Below are 18,424 nucleotides of genomic sequence, written 5' to 3' on the forward strand. Positions count from 1 at the left end.
CAGGAGTCAAAACTCTGTCTGTTGTCTACTGCAGTTTGTGGGGTAGTTGAGTATTTATAGCTGTGGGGTCAGCTTTTTGTCCTTTTCAGGTGAATATGGTGATCAGCATGTTTTTTGTTGTGGGTGTATTGTTGTCATGAGGAGAGATGATCTGTCACTGTGACTGATGGGTGTTGTTAGCTGGTCTTTTGTGTGCAGTGATCACCGGCCCTTGTGACTGGGTAGAGTTTGTTGACCTTTTGCAGGCTGTATTTTTCAGTGCTGGGAGCCAGGCTTTGTTGAGTTTTAGAATTTCTTATTTTTTGTTGAAGCTCTGCTGGTGTTTGTGGATTTCAATGGCTTCCCTGTGCAGTCTAACATAATGATTGCTGGTGTTGTCCAGTAGTTCTGTGTTTTGAAATAGAATTTCATGTCCAGCTTTTTTCAGGGCATGTTCAGCTACTGAAATTCTATGAAACACAGAAGTCATCGTCGTTTAGTCATTTAGTCATGTCCGACTCTTCGTGACCCCATGGACCAGAGCACGCCAGGCCCTCCTATCTTCCACTGCCTCCCGGAGTTGGGTCAATTTCATGTTGGTTGCTTCGCAGACACTGTCCAGCCATCTCATCCTCTGTCGTCCCCTTCTCCTCTTGCTGTCACACTTTCCTAACATCAAGGTCTTTTCCAAGGAGTCTTCTCTTCTCATGAGATGGCCAAAGTACTGGAGCCTCAGCTTCAGGATCTGTCCCTTCAGTGACCCCTCAGGGTTGATTTCCTTTAGAATGGTTAGGTTTGTTCTCTTTGCAGTCCAGGGGGTTCTCAAGAGCCTCCTCCAGCACCACAATTCAAAGGCATCAATTCTTCAGCGGTCTGCTTTCTTTATGGTCCAACTCTCACTTTCATACATCACGACAGGAAAAACCATAGCTTTGACTATTCAAACTTTTGTTGGCAAGGTGATGTCTCTGTTTTTTAAGATGCTGTCAAGGTTTGTCATCTCTTTCCTCCCAAGAAGCAGGCGTCTTTAAATTTCGTGGCTACTGTCACCATCTGCAATGATCATGGAGCCCAAGAAAGTAAAATCTGTCACTGCCTCCATATCTTCCCCTTCTATTTGCCAGGAGGTGATGGGACCAGTGGCCATGATCTTAGTGTTTTTGATGTTGAGTTTCAGGCCATTTTTTGCACTCTCCTCTTTCACCCTCATTACAAGGTTCTTTAATTCCTCCTCACTTTCTGCCAGCAGAGTGGTATCATCTGCATATCTGAGGTTGTTGATATTTCTTCCGGCAATCTTAATTCCGGATTGGGATTCCTCCAGTCCAGCCTTCCACATGATGTATTCTGCATATAAGTTAAATAAGCCGTCGTACTCCTTTCCCAATTTTGAACCAATCAGTTGTTCCATATCCAGTTCTAACTGTTGCTTCATGTCTCATGTATAGGTTTCTCAGGAGATAGACAAGGTGGTCAGGCACTCCCATTTCTTTAAGGACTTGGCATAGTTTGCTACACAGAAGCAGTGGACAACAGAAAACCTACAACAAACTATCTAATGCTTCTACTTTTTATGTCCACCAACAACAATGCAGCAGTTTATTCCCTCTTCCTCAGGCTTATGCAATTACACAAGGATGAACCAGGTCACAAGTTACTACTATAAGCCTATGCTTTATAGGAAATGGGTGCAGTGTAAACAAAGGCTGCTAAAATGTTTTGGAATAGCATCCTAGTTAACACCTTGCTTTGTTTTGAGGAGCCCAAATATAAAAGTCTAGCGAATACAAATTCAAAGAAGTCCTTTCCTCTGAAATCAGCTCTGTTTCTACTATCATAGTGCAAAAGCACTTGAGACTAAATCCGGTTACTCATCCCAACTCTATTAGATTCATTGACTGCATGGAATTTATGTTAACTTTCATTTGCCAATATCCCATTCATTCAGTAGATCTATGCTTGGTGAGACCAGCCATTGGATTTAGGCCATAGTGCAAAGCCATTTTGCCATCAGTACCAGTTCTGTTGGGAAGCCTTTGTCTTTTTCAAAAAAGAACTGATTGAATGACTGCATCATAATGCAAAGCAAATGGTGGTGAGAAAATGGTCAGAGGACACAAATTAAGGATAGGTGAGAATTCAGTTCAGCTCTCTCTTTTGTAAGAATCTATCCAATTTTGATATTTGTGAATATATTAGATGTAACAGATTGATTGATTTCTCTAATTGAAGTGGGGGGGGGGATGAAAACTGAAAGATATAGCCATCCATGCCCAGAGCTTTAAGTGCAGAACTCTTTAGAAGTTTGGTTTTATATCATGCTGGACGAAATACTGTTGCTTAGCACAATAAGTCACAAGAAGAATAGGCCCATTGAATCAGTGGGAATTTGGTGAATCAACTCATTTGTAAGTTCCATGACTTCAGAAGACCTATTCTAGTTGTGACTTACTGTGCTAAGCGAAAGGATTCCTATGTGGCCAGCAATGTTTATAGTACTGAATTAAGGTTGTCATCTCTCCCCCCCCCCCGCCAACACACACACACAGCTCCTTGCTTTTAACCAAGGTTGTAAATTTGTTCTATCCTTGTGCAGCATATGAGATATATAGTTCATGGAGAGACATTCTGGTCAGTCTCAGGGAGACTGTATGGATTTCCGGTTTTTGTGCATTTCTATAAAATATACAATATTGAAAAATAAGGTGTTGCTTTGTTGCATAAACAAGTAAAAGAAGTAACACTGGATGGATTGTTTGTGTTTTCATGACCAATAAGCCATTCTTCTGAACTTTTTATGTAAGTCCTTAGCTTCAAAAAATAAAGATACTACTTTTCATGAAAGCCAAAATAGCACCAAAATTATGGTTTGCTGTCTCAGTTTGATGATGGGATCAAGGTCTCTTGCTGGAGTTAAAGATTCTTCAATGGACTATCATGAAGTGTATGTTACAACAACGTATGTTCATCTTGTGAATGTTTGGAAATGTGTCTGTAATAAATGTATGAATGTACTATTGATCGAAAATAAAAATGGATTCCTTGGGTTAACTCTCTGAGAACTTCTACATAACTTGAGAAAGTTACTTTTTTAAAGATACTGCTGAGATCTTTGAATCTCCTATTCACTAGCTATGCTAGTTGAGGTCAGAGCTATAATCCAAATGATTAACTTTCTTAAGACCTGAAACTGGGATTTTATATCACTTCATCATTTGATTTACTTGTGGCCTTGGCCATTGCAACCATTGTAAATAAATCTGTTATTCTGCTTGTGCTACTGTAAATCAGCTGTGTCATACTGCTGAGATCTTGATTGGTTTGTTGATTGATTGGAGCATTATATTATGCCTTTCCCTGAAAAGATCAGACTCAGTGGTGGTAGAAAACAAAAATAGAAGCAATAACTAATTTTTTAAAAAAAGCTAACAGCAAAACAAAAACAGGAATGGATAGAATCCTGTTGGTTATTTACACTGCTCTAACTGCAGAGGCATAAATTTCAACAGCAAATTGCTGCTAGCGAATGAGTCACCACTTTTATTCCTTATTGTGTGCCAAGTCATATGACTGACATGCAATGAGAAATACAAGTGACAGCTTCATAACTACTGGCAGTTCAGTGACTCATGCCATTATGTACTCCTCAAATCTTACCCTGGTAGAAATAACCAACAGGATTCTGACCAATGACTAAAAGAATATCATCATAAAAATGTATCAATAACAGGACATCCAAAATCTCCTGCCTGAGATAGACTCCTCATTCTGCCTAATAATAGAGGGCACTTCATTCAGCTGATGAAGAGTGTTGATGTTTTCCAGGTAAAAGAGGTTGATTTAACCTTTCTCTGGGAGAGGAAAATCAATTATGGGCATGATATAAGAATTTTATCTTTCAGCATGTTTGACGGTACTATAGTGATGGATGCATTATAAAAGAAATGCAAATCAAAACTCACAAATCTTGCTTGAGGTCACAAAATATTTTAGGACGGCAGCTTGAAGTAGATTGTGTGATAAAGGCTGCTTTCCTTCCTGCACAGCTCAGATATTAATTTAATGATATGGCTTCAGGACCCATGACCAAATGCTTTGTACAATTATGTGCCTTCCACTGTAGGCAAAACAATGAGATTTGAAGGGCAGATAAATTAGCTTAAAACTTGTAAAAGCCGGTGTGTGCCCCGACTGTGAGTGTTTTTGTATGACATGCACTACTGGCATGCCCTTGCATTTCTAATGCCCAATTCAGTTGGGGAAACGGCAACAGACTTTTAAGACAGCTGTAGGAAGAGCAATGACTGTTCCTGCTATTTGTAAAATAAAAATTGGGGGCAGTTACGGCACTCCAGGGTCTAATTATCATTAAATAATGAGAATGCCAATAAAAGATTTTTCATTTCCACTCCCTTTACTGTTCAGCTGGGAGATTAATTACTGTCGCTTATCAGTGAGAGGACACTTTGAGTCCTGAGTCCTGAGCGAGAACAATTGAACAACCACAAGTCCTGAATCCCCATTGTTTATGAAATTTACCCTCGCAAAGGTGAATTGCCAAAAGTTCCCGTATTGCCTTTAATATGAAGGACTGCTTTGCTTTCTTGTTATTGTTGTTATAAAATTACGCATTCAGAAATATTAATGTCCACCTTTTAAAATATAATATGTGCCTCTGATAAATGCATTTTAGAATAATAAGCTTAGAGCTGCAGAATTGGAAGGGACTCTATGAATGACTGAGGGAGACATAGTGGGGAATCAAACTCCCAATCTCTGGCTCCACAACCAGATACCTAAACCAGTTGCACTAGGGATCTGGGAACTGGCTGAAGTTCCTTAGTACATTCTGCTGCTGTATTGACAAAGTGACCTGACAATTCACCACAAGGTTTTGCTGTGGCCTTTAGCTCTTCATTTGATGCACACATGCTTATGACTTCTCTGCATCTGCCCATTCAGGTGCCATAAACTGCTCCAAGCCTTGTAGCATTACACCAACAAAATGGAGAGAAGCCCTCCACCTCTAGTGAGCAGAAGGAATCCTAGTAAGGAACTGGTTGGGAAAAAAATAATATCAATATAAATATTATATATAACAATTCATATATGGACAAGGTAGATAGGTATGTGTTACCTGGGATGTTTAATTAACAAACATATAGACTACAATGTAGAAATAAAACAAAGAATTGAGGAAGTTGGAGCAATCTTTACAAAGTGAAAGAAAATGATGTGTAACAAACATCTTAATATATTGTTGAATCTGAGGATGCTGAAGTATTACACATGACCAAGCCTTCTATATGTATGTGGAGGCTTAGCCAAAACTATTAACGTAGCTTTTGAAATGTGGAATCCATCCTATGGACCCATAAAGAATGGAGAGGTATTTCATCAGACAGGATTATTAAGAAATGCAGGTTCTCATGCCTTGGCCATACAGTTTGTTATGATAAATAAAATATACTGCAGCACATCAGTGAAGGGAAGATTGAGGATGAGCATGGACAGGGTGGAAAACATCTCTTGGACTAGTACCATTAGAGACTGGCTAGTCCTTAAGAAGCGAATAATATAATCCACTCAGTGAAGATAAATGGAGCTCTGCCATGACGGTAGCCAAATTCATCAACTGAGATGACATGGTGGGGGAGGAGGAATGAGACTGAAAATGTGCTGGGCAGATGTTTTGTCCTTAAAGTACACTGGCATGTTGATAGCTGGTACTGATCCCAGGCCAGAAGTAAGGGGTCAATGAGATTTCTCACTTTACTGGCCAAGGAGAAGATGTCTTTGGCTCTTTTGCCGAGTCTTAAGAGCTTGTTTTAATATCAGCTGAAATAAGCAATTGCTTATGGTAAAAAAATTGAACCCTGTGGATTAAGATTCTTACGCTATCTTGGCATTGCTACTAACAACCATCTCTTTTCACTCTTAACTCAGGGTGGCAATCCTCTATCAAGGTTGCATTCAGTTTTAGAGAAGTCGTATTAAGAACAGGTCAGACGAAAGGCAAAAGAGTAGTGGGGGCCTCAAGCCAAAGTGTGCTGCTTATATACCATCTCAGAGTGCTTCAAGGTCTTTCTGGGCAGTTTACAATTTAATTATGCAGACTACACACTGCCCACCCCCACCCCCCACCCCGTCAGCTGGGTATTCAATTTACCAACCTAGGAAGGATGGAAAGCTAAGCCAACCTCAGGACAGCTACATGAGCCTGGGACTGAATTCAGGAACTCTGGTGTAACCAAAAATCAGTAACCTTACAAGGGCTTTTCTTTTTCTTTTCTTTTGGACGAAGGTTCTGATATTGATATGTTACCTAAATTTTTTTAAAGGTTATTGTTTTAGCCTGTTTGTAGCAAGAACTGTTTTATGATTTCCCCCAATATTTGCTTATTTCCTGGTACTGCAGATAACAGTGCCTGAATATTAAACTTTGGAAGAAATTTCACTCACCCATTGATATAGTGCTTAGCCTTCTGGGGAAGACATTACTGGAGCTGGTATAAAGCTCCTGCTCTGCGTTCAGTTGCTCCATTAGCACGGGTGCTTACACTTTTTATGAAATTTCATAAAGACAATGAGGCTCCACGTAGGTGCTGCTGAGATCAGATTGCAGAGTCAGAATCCTATATTTGAAACAGATCAGTGATCTGGCCGGCTAGCAATGCTAATGGTAATCTATTTCTCATCAGCTATAACACAATTATAAAGCAATGACAAACCTAGACAACATTTTAAAAAGCAGAGACATAACCTTTGCCAACAAAGGTCCACATAGTAAAAGCTATTGTTCTTCCAGTACTGATGTATGGAAGTGAGAGCTGGACCATAAAGAAGGCTGACTGCTGAAGAACTGATGCTTTTGAATTGTGGTGCTGGAGGAGACTCTTGAGAGTCCCGTGGACTGCAAGGAGAACAAACCTATCCATTCTGAAGGAAATCAACCCTGAGTGCTCACTGGAAGGAAAGATCCTGAAGCTGAGGCTCCAATACTCTGGCCATCTCCTGAGAAGACTCCCTGGAAAAGACCCTGATGTTGGGAAAGTGTGAAAGCAAGAGGAGAAGGGGATGACATAGGACAAGATGGTTGGACTGTATCACCGTACCAACATGAATTTGACCCAACTCCGGGAGGCAGTGGAAGACAGGAGGGCATGGTGTGCTCTGGTCCATGGGATCTCGAAGAGTTGAACATGACTTAATGACTAAACAACAACATATAACACAGTTAGCATCCTGATAAATGCCTGTGTTAGGAGCAGTGTTTTTGTAGAATATTAGAAGAAGGCCAAACCCTGTGTCTCTTAAATATTTGCTCCCTTAATATTGGGTTCAGGTTTGAATGTGCCCGCCTTCACTCTACACAAATAAACTTTTTTATTTACTATATGACTTTGATGCTCTAGTATGTTTAAATCCTGTGGTGGCCTTTTGTAATCAACTCCAAGATTCTCAAAGTGTTTCCCTTTCTCTTTTCACGTGGGCCATATACTGCTGTTTTCAAACTACAAACTAATGAAAATATGTTTTTAAAAAACATACCCACAGGCAGTGTCTTCTACTTACAATCTAAGCCCCCAGGTGAGCCCTCGTTAAGAGTTTCAAGTGTTCTTTTGGAGAGAGAGATTGCAGAACACAATATTGCTGAATATCCATGTCCAAGCAGAGCGTATTAATTTTTGATAATAAGTACCCTTATGGCCAGGGCAAAAGTCAATGAAGGAATATTTAATGTATGGAGGGCAGAGTGCAATGTCTACTCTTTAATGAGAAATGACCTAAAGAATAGTGGTACAGCTCTGCATACTCGGCATTTCCAGAAGGTATGTTCCAAGATGGACCTCTTACTATGTACTGATCTCTGATTTTTTATTTATATATATAGAGAGAGTTGCTGACTGCAGTTTGACCTTGTGAATGCCTGCTAACTGCAGGGGCCACTGTAAAAAACTGCCTTGCTGTTTAGGAAGGTGCTTGTTGTCTTCGCATCCATTAGTGACATGGCTATCGTCATCATTTTCTCCTTCCTCATCTCCTGATGGTGATGAGGATGATGAATCACAGACGTCTAAGAGCCCAAACTTATACATCTGCTGAAATACAATAGAAACAATACAAATAAGCAGTTGTAAAAGATAATTCGAATACTCCCCTGAAGCACATAGAACTAGATATGCATTTAATGGGTGCATTAAAAAGAAGAATTTGTGTAACAACCAGGTATTTCATGGAGGCTCCATAGCCAGAATGCTGCCACTGACATAGCCCTGCCACATATGATAGCCTTCTAGGCCACAATACAACAATTAAGAGTATGAAGGGAGAAACCAATCTTACGGAGGGATCTGAATTCTTTTAAACTTTCTGTGCAGAGCCATACACAACAACAACTCCAGGCCAAACCTCAATTACTGAGTGGATCCGTGAGTGGTGGGTAATTGAACAGTCTAAACATACGTAGGCTAGTATAACTTCTTAAGCTGTCCCAAATCAAGGCAGCAGTACTAGCAGAATAGGAAAGTGCAATCTGTGGCATGATTGTACCCATTAAAAACCAAATAGGTCCAATGATGGCATTGCGACATGGTGGGAAAGTACCTCTATCAATTCCCGTTCGGGAATGGATGCAGGAGAATGGGCTGAGGCTGAACCCGGACAAGACGGAGGTACTGAGGGTGGGCGCTCCCACAGTTGGGGATTTGGGAAACTCCCTCATTTTTGGGGGAGTGACCCTGCCTGCCAGGGATGGAGTTCGCAGCTTGGGGATTCACCTGGACCCGGCGCTCACTATGGAAACCCAGGTGGCGTCCGTGGTCCGCACCGCATTTTTCCATCTTCGGCGGATAGCCCAGCTGCGACCCTACCTTGATGTGGGGGCTCTCAACACTTTGGTACATGCGCTTGTAATCTCAAGATTAGACCACTGCAATGCGCTCTACGTGGGGCTACCTTTGAGGCTGCTGCGGAAACTACAGGTGGTGCAGAATGCTGCGGCCAGATTACTCAGTGGAGTGAGAAGATACCAACATATCTCGCCCACTCTGGCCGCATTGCATTGGCTGCCCATCCGATTCCGCATCGACTCCAAAGTGTTGATGCTTACTTACAAAGCCCTAAACGGTTTAGGACCTCAATATTTGGTGGAACGCCTTCTCCCACCTAGATCTACCCGTGTCACCCGTGCGAGCCAGGAGGTGAGGCTGAGGAGCCTGACGCCGAGAGAGGCCCGGAAGGAAAAGACCAGAAATCGGGCCTTCTCGGCGGTGGCTCCTCGCCTCTGGAACAGCTTACCTCCTGAGATTCGCGCGGCTCCCTCGCTCGGCATTTTTAAGAAACAATTGAAAACACTGATGTATAGGCAGGCTTTCCCAACAGATAATCCCTGACGATTTTTCTTTTATATTCTTTGATTTCCATTTTTGTCTAATTGTAATGTTTTTAATAATTTTATTGTTGCTCCAATTGTAAGCCGCCTAGAGTGGTCTACTATGACCAGATAGGCGGGATAGAAATAAAATAAATAAATAAATAAATAAATAAATAAATAAGTGCTGCCCCCATTGTCTTATGGGTAAGGAGAAGTGCCCCGAAGGCTAAAGGAAGCCTGACAGAAAGCTATTGGCAACTTCTAACCTGGACTGAGCAGTTACCAACAATGTCTGTCCCCAGTTGAGGTGGCCATTCACAGTACTTAGCTGTAAGAAATAGTTTTGGGTAATTAAAGACTTCCTCCTCTAGTACCACAAATCTGAATCTTCACATGATGAAGGGGGTTACTTCAGAGCTGTGGGAACCATTGCACAGAAATAGGAAGTGCTTCATTTGTGAAAATCACCCCTTCCGGTGTCGAGTGTAGTTATGCTAACCAGATTTCACCCGCTATTTTGAATAATATATTCAAGATATCAGTATCCGTATTTCTAAAAAGCAGTTGGAAAATGATCTTTAGTCACACTTGCTTAGAGGTTTGTTCCAAAGGATTGGATTTTCATTCCTACGTGTGTTGATGATTTCTTGCTCCAAGAATAACTTATCTGTGGTACGGGAAGGCCGATGAAATTTATTTCATAACAAAATTCTGGGTTTTTTTAGCATAAATAAATTACATTATGTTTGCATAGTATCAAGAGTTTCCTTATTCCATTATGGGAAATACTGTAGTAATAACACAGTGTTTTCAGAAAGGATTTTTAAAGCAAAAAGACTACTCCATTTAGTTCGGCAATGAATATATAATGCTAAATCTGTGGCATCAGTCATCTCTGTGACAAGCAACTGTGAAACATAAACCTGGAAATATGAGCTCCTGCAGGATCAAGTAGAAGAAGGAGAATCTAAACTATGAGGGAGAGCAAATCAGCCGTAAATCTTCACCAATATCAAGGAAAGGATTGAAGGATGTTGGCCAAGTAAATTGACTTCTTAAATCACTTCCTTTCCCCACCCCAGATTTTTCATTGCATATAAGTTCATTTATATTTGACCTCAGTTTTAAAGTGAATTTAGCACTGATGAAAAAAAGTGAGAAACCCTGTGAAATTCTGCCTTCCATTGAATGATAATAAACTTTTCTTAAGCATTTCCCCAAACATAGTATTTGCTAGAGTTAGAATGATCCTGTTGAATATGTATCTTATTTTGTGCTCAGTTACTACATTGAGTGGCTTCTTTTGCAATATATTTTGTATTTTTTGTGCAAAATGGAATTTATGAATACTGAGTTATTTAAAACCAAATCTAGGACTTGTGTAGGTGAAAATCCTAAAGTAACTATGTAGACTGTACATCAAACTAATTAATATCTATAACTAATATGAGAAAGAAAGAAAGAAAGAAAGAAAGAAAGAAAGAACGAACGAACGAACGAACGAACGAACGAACGAACGAACGAACGAACGAACGAACGAACGAACGAACAAACAAACAAACAAACAAACAAACAAACAAACAAACAAACAAACAATGGATGTGATTGCATGGAGAAATAGATTGCAATTTGGACCACTTGTGAAGTGTGATCTGGTGTGATCTGTTTCCTAGTGATCACATGACTCATGGGAAAATATTCTTCACTCTGAATCTGTGTTCAAGCTGGACCTTTTTGGGGCCAGGCTGGAATGATTCTCCAGCAAATGGAAGGGTCACTTTAGGGGACATTGCTCCTGTTAAAATGACCCTTTCCAGTGAGATCTGCTGTGTGTCTTTCCAGCTGTCTGACTGCACCCTATGTCAGTGTGATAGTCACTAAAAAACTGCTCATATCATCCTAATCCTGCTGCTTCCCTTCTATAGTTGAGGGAAATTTGAATCTGACAATCTAGCAGTGGTGCCCAAACTTGGGTTCTCAGATGTTCTTTGACTAAAACCCCTAGAAGCCTTCACCACTAGCTGTGCTGGCCTGAATTTCTGGGAGTTGTAGTCCAAGAACATATAGGGACTGAAAGTTGGAAACCAACTTTCTAGAGAAAATATGCATTTTCACAAATACAGTACACATTTTAGGCAATAGGTGTAAATGTGCATATTACGAAAAATAAGCGAAAATGTGTTAAAATTTGAACACTGAGAGCAGAAATGAAGTTTGGCAATCCACATGAAACAAGGATGGGAAGAAGAGGCTGGTTGGGTTTGAATGTGAATGGGTGTCCACATACATGCTGAAAGGAGAGTACTAGAAATATCTGCATATGAAGGGCTTTAGATCATGGCTCCACTGTCTACTTCAGCTCTCTCTGTATATGCTCCAAATATGCGGAGCTATAACTTTTGTCATCCAGATCCAGGATACCTAGCAACCATACTGGTCAGTATAAAGGGAGCAGCAGTTCACCACGACTGGAAAACCCCTGTTTAGGAGTATCTCTATGGCTCATTCTAATAGAATAACATGTACACTGAATCGTATCTATTCAAAGCTAGATAGAAATTGAATAATTGTTTATTTGTTCATTTACTTGTGTATGTCTAAGTAATTACACATTCCTAACTGCAGCAAAACCCATGGAAGCCTTTTCAAAATTTTCAGTGTACTGTAATTAATTTTGAAGAAATTCAATAATTTAATTATATCTTTACATTTCCACTGGTACTAGCTTGACAGAACCAAGTAGAGTGACATTACTCAGAAAAAGGTTGGCTATATATGCCTAAATCTGTCAACAATGATATATGTCTCAAATAATAAAGAAATCAATAGGTCTTCGATTCATTTAAGCAAAGGCTGACAGGAAGGTAATTAAAAATGCAATCATGTACATCATGAAAGTAAGTTCTATTGAATACACAATAGAACTTGTTCTGTAGTAAGTAGGCATAGGATTGCAGCCTGAAAATAGTTTTATTTCAAGGCTGGATGTGATTGTATTCTCGAAGGATTTCACAGCTGGATCTGACGGTTGTTGTAGATTTTTAAGGCTGTTTGGCCGTGTTCTGAAAGTTTTTCTTCCTAATGTTTCGCAGTCGCTGTGACTGAGATTGGTGAAACATTAGGAAGAAAAACCTTTAGAACACGGCCAAACAGCCCAAAAAACCTACAACCACCACTGGATATGAATATTCACCCTAAACTAGACCACGCCTGCATAGCTTCTGCATCAGAGTTTAATATAACTTCCACAGCTATGTATGAGACCTTCAGTTTTCTGTTCTTGTTTTCCTTTCAAAGCAGGCTATAGATGTGGAACTATTCAAGTCATATTCACTGCAATAGGATTTAAGATAACTGACTGTGATTCTGGGCCCAGCCTTTCTATTAATTGTAGTTTACATTCAGTCATGCAACTTCTGTATTACCATGCTGTGTGTATATGTACTTGTTAACATAAATAACATTTCTATTTGTTTCCTTCTCAAGTGGTAAGCTTATTTGAAAGTGAACCTTTGATCTTTTGGATATGTTTTATTCTGATTACTAAGGTACTTATTGGGTAAAATCCAATTGCTCAACTTTATGCTGGAATAATCCAAATTGTGCACTGGAACTATTTAATTTAAAACAATTAAAAGCTTCTTGTCCTCCTCCTTTTAGGTTTAGAGGTTTCCTCAGAATGTGGGTGGTGGGAGAAGAGAGCATTTAGTACACTGGACCCTTGACTTACAGATGGCTCCATTTACAGACTTTTTGAGTTACAGACTTCTTTGGCCGTAAAATTTAGGTTCGACTTGCAGCCGGAGAATCGACCTACAGACTGGGGAAAAAAATGGAACAAAAATGGCCGGTTATGGATTAATCGGTTTTCAAGGCATTGTAGGTCAATAGAGACTCACCTACAGACTTTTCAACCTGCAGCCACCGTTCCAATACGGATTAATTCCGTAACTCGAGGGCCCACTGTATTTAAAAAATTGCACCTGGGTTGCCAGCCACAGAACCAATTGCAATGCAACAAATTACCCCTGGAGGTGGTGAGCTCTCTAAAACAAGAGACACTGAAGAGAAAATTAGATCTGCCTGATATGCTTTAACTTGAATTTCTGCATTGAGAACTGTGTTGAACTCGATGGCTTTATGGGCTACTTCCAACTCCATTATTCTCTTATTCTATTTACACTGATTTGTATCACATTGATAAATCTGAGGTGGTAAACAAAAAGGAAAGGGGAGCAAACTGGACCTTTGTCCTATGTCAGTCCTTCCTAAATTACACCCACAGCAATGAATGGAATTTGCTATAGTAACACTTACCTGAAGTCCCACTGATTTCAAAATGTATATCCTCGGTAGAACTGCCATTGAATTTAGCCTTGAACCAATAACCTATCATCACAGAGAGTCCCATATGAAAACCATTAAAATGTAGTATATTAAATAATAGAATAATAATTTTAAAAATCAATTAAAATAATAAACCTGTTCAGCCTAATTTTATTCATCTTGGTTTCCTGCATAAAGAGATTTGGACTCCTTCCCCCTTTCCAAAGACACTTTCAACTTCCTATAATAAGACTTTAATTAATTTTCACTCTTTATTTCAACAGCTATGAAAGCTACACTAGTATTGTCTGACTGCCTCTTTCTGTAAGAATTTGAGGTCTAATCTTTTGAGCGTCTTATTTATTTTCTTCCAGAGGGCTAACAGTTTGTCTGTTATAGCAGAAGAAACAAAATAGTCATATAGCACATTTATGACTAATGAAGATCATTGTATTTAAAGCTTTTTATGGCCCCAAATTCACTTCATCAGCTATATGCATTTATTATCTCTGCACAAGAGTTTAGTTATGTTACTGTGCAGCAGAGCAAATCAGCATTCTACAAGGAAGTTCTAAAAATATGGGCAGCCGAAACAAAAATTGTAATGTTGAAACTGGAAAGTTGATAGTACCAAACACAGCACAGTATTAGCAGACAGTCTGCTATTGCTCTGTGCCAGACTGGGAGATATTTGGACAAACATCCCCAGATTTAAGATCGGTAAAGCTAAAGGTTCCCCTTGACATTTAATCCAATCGTGTCCAACTCTAGGGGCCGGTGCTCATCCCCCATCTCCAAGCCGTAGAGCCAGTGTTTGTCTGTAGACAGTTTCCGTGGTCATGTGGCCAGCGCAACTAGACACAGAACACTGTTACCTTCCCACTGCGGTGGTACCTGTTTATTTACTCACATTTTACATGCTTTTGAACTTCTAGGTTAACAGGAGCTGGGAAAAGCGATGGTAGCTCACTCGCGTGGATTCAATCTTATGACTGCTGGTCTTCTGAACTTGCAGTACAGAGGCTTCTGCGGTTTAACCCGCAGCACCACCATGTCGCAGACTTAAGATAGCCCATTTCAGTTGAAAAGACTGATTTTTAAATTGAATTGAATTTACTTTGTCATTTTGCTTCTGTACAATGAAATTAAATGCCATCTCCAGTAGACATAATAAAACACACAAGAACATAGCATCCATTAGCATCTATAACATGAAAACACAGCACATTACACATAAAACACATCTCTCTCATTCACATCCACATCCTTCACACTCAATTTTCCATTGCACAACACATTAATGTTGCACTATACCGTGGAATTCAGTATAGCTGCTTATCTTGAAAGAGAATAGTTGGTTCCACCCACTTTTTTATTTGTAAAGAATCCAGGCTGCAGGGGCTAAGATATTAATCCTCAAAAAGGCCCTTAAAAAGAGAAAAAATGTGAATTTGTTGTAAACTGGGTACAACGGATTTTCTGTAAGAGCATTTCAGAGTAGATAAATTATTTCAGCTTCGTCCTAGGAAGGCTGTAGGGCAATGAAAGATCACAGAGACGGAGTCAAAAGACAGATTTTCTTCAAAGAGTTCCCTCCCTGCAAAAAATATACAAACAAACAAAAACTCAGACTTGCTATAGAGAAGGTAATGAAGTTACGGTCCTCCAGAAAGGGGCATTTTGCCATCTATCTCCAGGGAATTTGCATACAGTTTTATAAGACACATTTAAAACCACACAGCAGTTGTGTTTGTCCCAGACCTGAGTGCTTGCGGTTAACATTTCCGAAACCAGGCTCCTGACACAAGTCTTCAAAAGGGAAATCAACACCAGGTCTGGGGCAATCTCAACTTTTGACACTGTCAGTCAGGACCCGATTAGATGACTCTCTGGAGAACTTTTTATCTACTTTCTAGCCAACAGGCATTACAAATGGATTCTGTGCCTGGTTGTAAAAATATTTTTGAAAGTATTTTAAAAAGAATAGGGAGCAAATATCCAGAAGCTCTTTCGTTTAAGCTGTGAAATTACTGTTTTTTGCTTTGTGGCCGGAGATGGTCTTACTCAGTGTTAGCAGAACTTTGGTGCCCATATCATTCTCATAGTTTCAACCATTCCACCCATCTTATCACTACACAATTTTTGGTAATTAGGGGAAAAAAACTCCAAAGATGTTATCTGCCATTAAGTCAGTTCTGAAATGTGGTAACAATATGAGTCAATGAGCTCCCAAATCATTTTTGTTATATAATTTTGAGTCCTTTTGTGGAGAAAGGTGTAGTAGAAATATTTTAAATAAATAAATATCATTAACAGCTTTACTCGGATCTTGCAGGCCAACATATTAGGTTGTTTTCTCTTCTTACCCCACCCCCTTCTTAGCAACATTGTCTTAGCAACAATGGTAGTGAGCACAAGAAGGTGTCCCCTGGAGACAACTCATGTCTAGAGATATTTGTGAAAGTATGTCTAGGCCTACTTTTACACTCAAATAATGTCTGAGGATATTGTATAGCTCTTGGCACTAGTAGTGGCTGTCCAAAAACATCTGGCGAGGATGAGGGAAGTAGCCAATGCACATGGGCCTCAAACTATATGGCTTCCCTTTCTCACTCACATTATCATAAAATCAGGAAATTGTATAGTCTCAAATAGTCCAATCCCCTGCAGTGCAGGAAATCTTGTCTGTTCCTAAATCTTTTATTATCTATATTCTCTCTCTCACTCCCAGCAATTTCCCTTTCTCTTTCTCTTTTAAGATTGGAAGCCTGCTAGGCCTTATCAGCACTTTATAAGTAAGAAATTGCTAGGAACAATGCCAAATTGTTGGGCAGGGGGGCAAGTAGGGTGGATTTCCCTGGAATATTTAATCTCTACATTGACCCTGCCTCACAGGAATGTTAAAAACTAGGTATAGTCACATACACATGAGTTCTATCTGCAAGGAGTTGAAGGATCACTGCTTCACTTCCCCATTTTCATCACACAACATTATGGGTTAGATTGGCTGAGAGAGATCACCCAATGAGCTTCATGGTTGAGTGGCAATTAAACCCTGTGTCTCCTGAATCCTAATAACTATACCACGATGGCTTTTAAATGGTTATATTAATAACCAATACTGTAGTTATATACAGTAGTGTCCTGTCATCTCATTTTTAGAGAAAGTACTGTAGGTCTTTGCAATATCCATCTCATGCTAGGTCTTCTTTTCCTACTCCTTTCCATTTTTCCTAGCATTATTATTGTTTCCAGTGAGTCATCTTCTCATGATATGTCCAAAGCTGACATGTACACTGTTTTCACTAATGGTAAAAACAGGCTGAATCAGGGATATCTGTACTCTTTCAGAGCAACTGTAGAATGAAACACAACACCTCTCTTCACCACCAGTGTTGCAAACTTACACATAAGGATCTTTTTTGTTGTTGTTCGTACTGTAGCTACATTCCCAAAGCCCTGTCTTAGAAGTCACTGTCTCAGTGTGTGCCCTGTATACCATTGTAAATTAGATAGAATTCTCTGTTCAGCCATAATGCCTGAGTAGACTTATTTTGGCTCTTCCATATCTTTGCATTTTTTGTAGACTTGTGTGCACTATTTAGCAGGCAGGGATGAAGTGCATGCCACAGAGGACAATGTTGGGTTCCCCACCACCACTAAACAAGCAAAAACAATGTTGGACACAAGGAAGAACTGAATGGATTTAAATAAGCATGGCATCCTATCAAGAATCTGACATTTTATCCCATAACAAGAACAACTATGCTGCAGTTCTGGAGTTTTCTAGTAGCCTTTGTCCTCTTCCAATTCACTCATTAACGCTTTGCCCACCACTACCAGCAGAAAGGCCACTTTGCTATGGCTTTGTCCTCTTAAAGCATTGATAATTCCCCTCCCCCCCCCCCGGCTGAAACTGTTTATGAAACCTGGAGATTTGTTGTCAAACTCTGGATGCTAGGAGTAGAAAAAAAGCATAACCTATAATGTTGATCCATATAAAGCAAACCCAATATTAGCAGTAATTTGGGCTGGACTTTATGCCAAAATGTCACATAACAGTGAAAAAGCTTTTGAGTTCTTGAGAACTCCTCATCCAACCTGCTGAAGGAATCTGAAGAATTTTCTGAGTTTTCTTCCTATTTTGTTTGGTCCTTAGTGCACCTCAGGATGCTATCTTGTTTACTGCACTAGGAAAACTGGTGGTTAGAGGTGTGTGCAATCCTTTCTTTATACTGTAGACCAGGCTTGTCCAACCTGCGGCCCGAGGGCCTCATGTGGCCCAGGTCAGCTTTTTTTTATTTTTAAAGAAATTCCAAAGTTTCAAGTTACACTGCCGGCGCTTGCGGCCGGAATGTGGCCGGGGCATGTCACAACAGTAGAGGGGGAGAGAGGAAAGGAAGGAAGGAGTGGGAGGGGAGGGGATGGGGGGGCTACGTGACTGCATTGCGCCATCCATGTGGACCCCTTCCCGACCCCATAAAGCCACCGGAGTCGAAGCTGGCAGCCTCTGCTGTCTGAGATCGCAGCTACTGGTAAGCGCGCTTGGAGAGGGGCTGCGGAGGACGGCTAGGGCTGCCCTCCCCATGCGGCCCAAACCAAATGTATGTGCGGCCCAAACCAAATTTTCATCTTCTAATGTGGCCCAGGGAAGGTGAAAGGTTGGACACCCCTGCTGTAGACTGTTCTGAAAACCCGCAGCTGCTGTCTTTCAGATCCCAACTCACCACCTACCCCATTATT

At 40.3% G+C, this 18,424-nt stretch overlaps 1 protein-coding gene across 2 annotated transcripts in view; it reads left to right on the plus strand.

Moving 5' to 3' along the window:
• The window catches only part of LOC110075313 (glypican-5), a 486,554-nt gene that overhangs the window by 258,799 nt on the left and 209,331 nt on the right, over positions 1-18,424 (plus strand). The gene's annotated exons all lie outside the window — the stretch shown is intronic.

The sequence above is a fragment of the Pogona vitticeps genome, chromosome 3, assembly GCF_051106095.1.
Source record: "Pogona vitticeps strain Pit_001003342236 chromosome 3, PviZW2.1, whole genome shotgun sequence".
Lineage (NCBI taxonomy): Eukaryota > Metazoa > Chordata > Lepidosauria > Squamata > Agamidae > Pogona > Pogona vitticeps.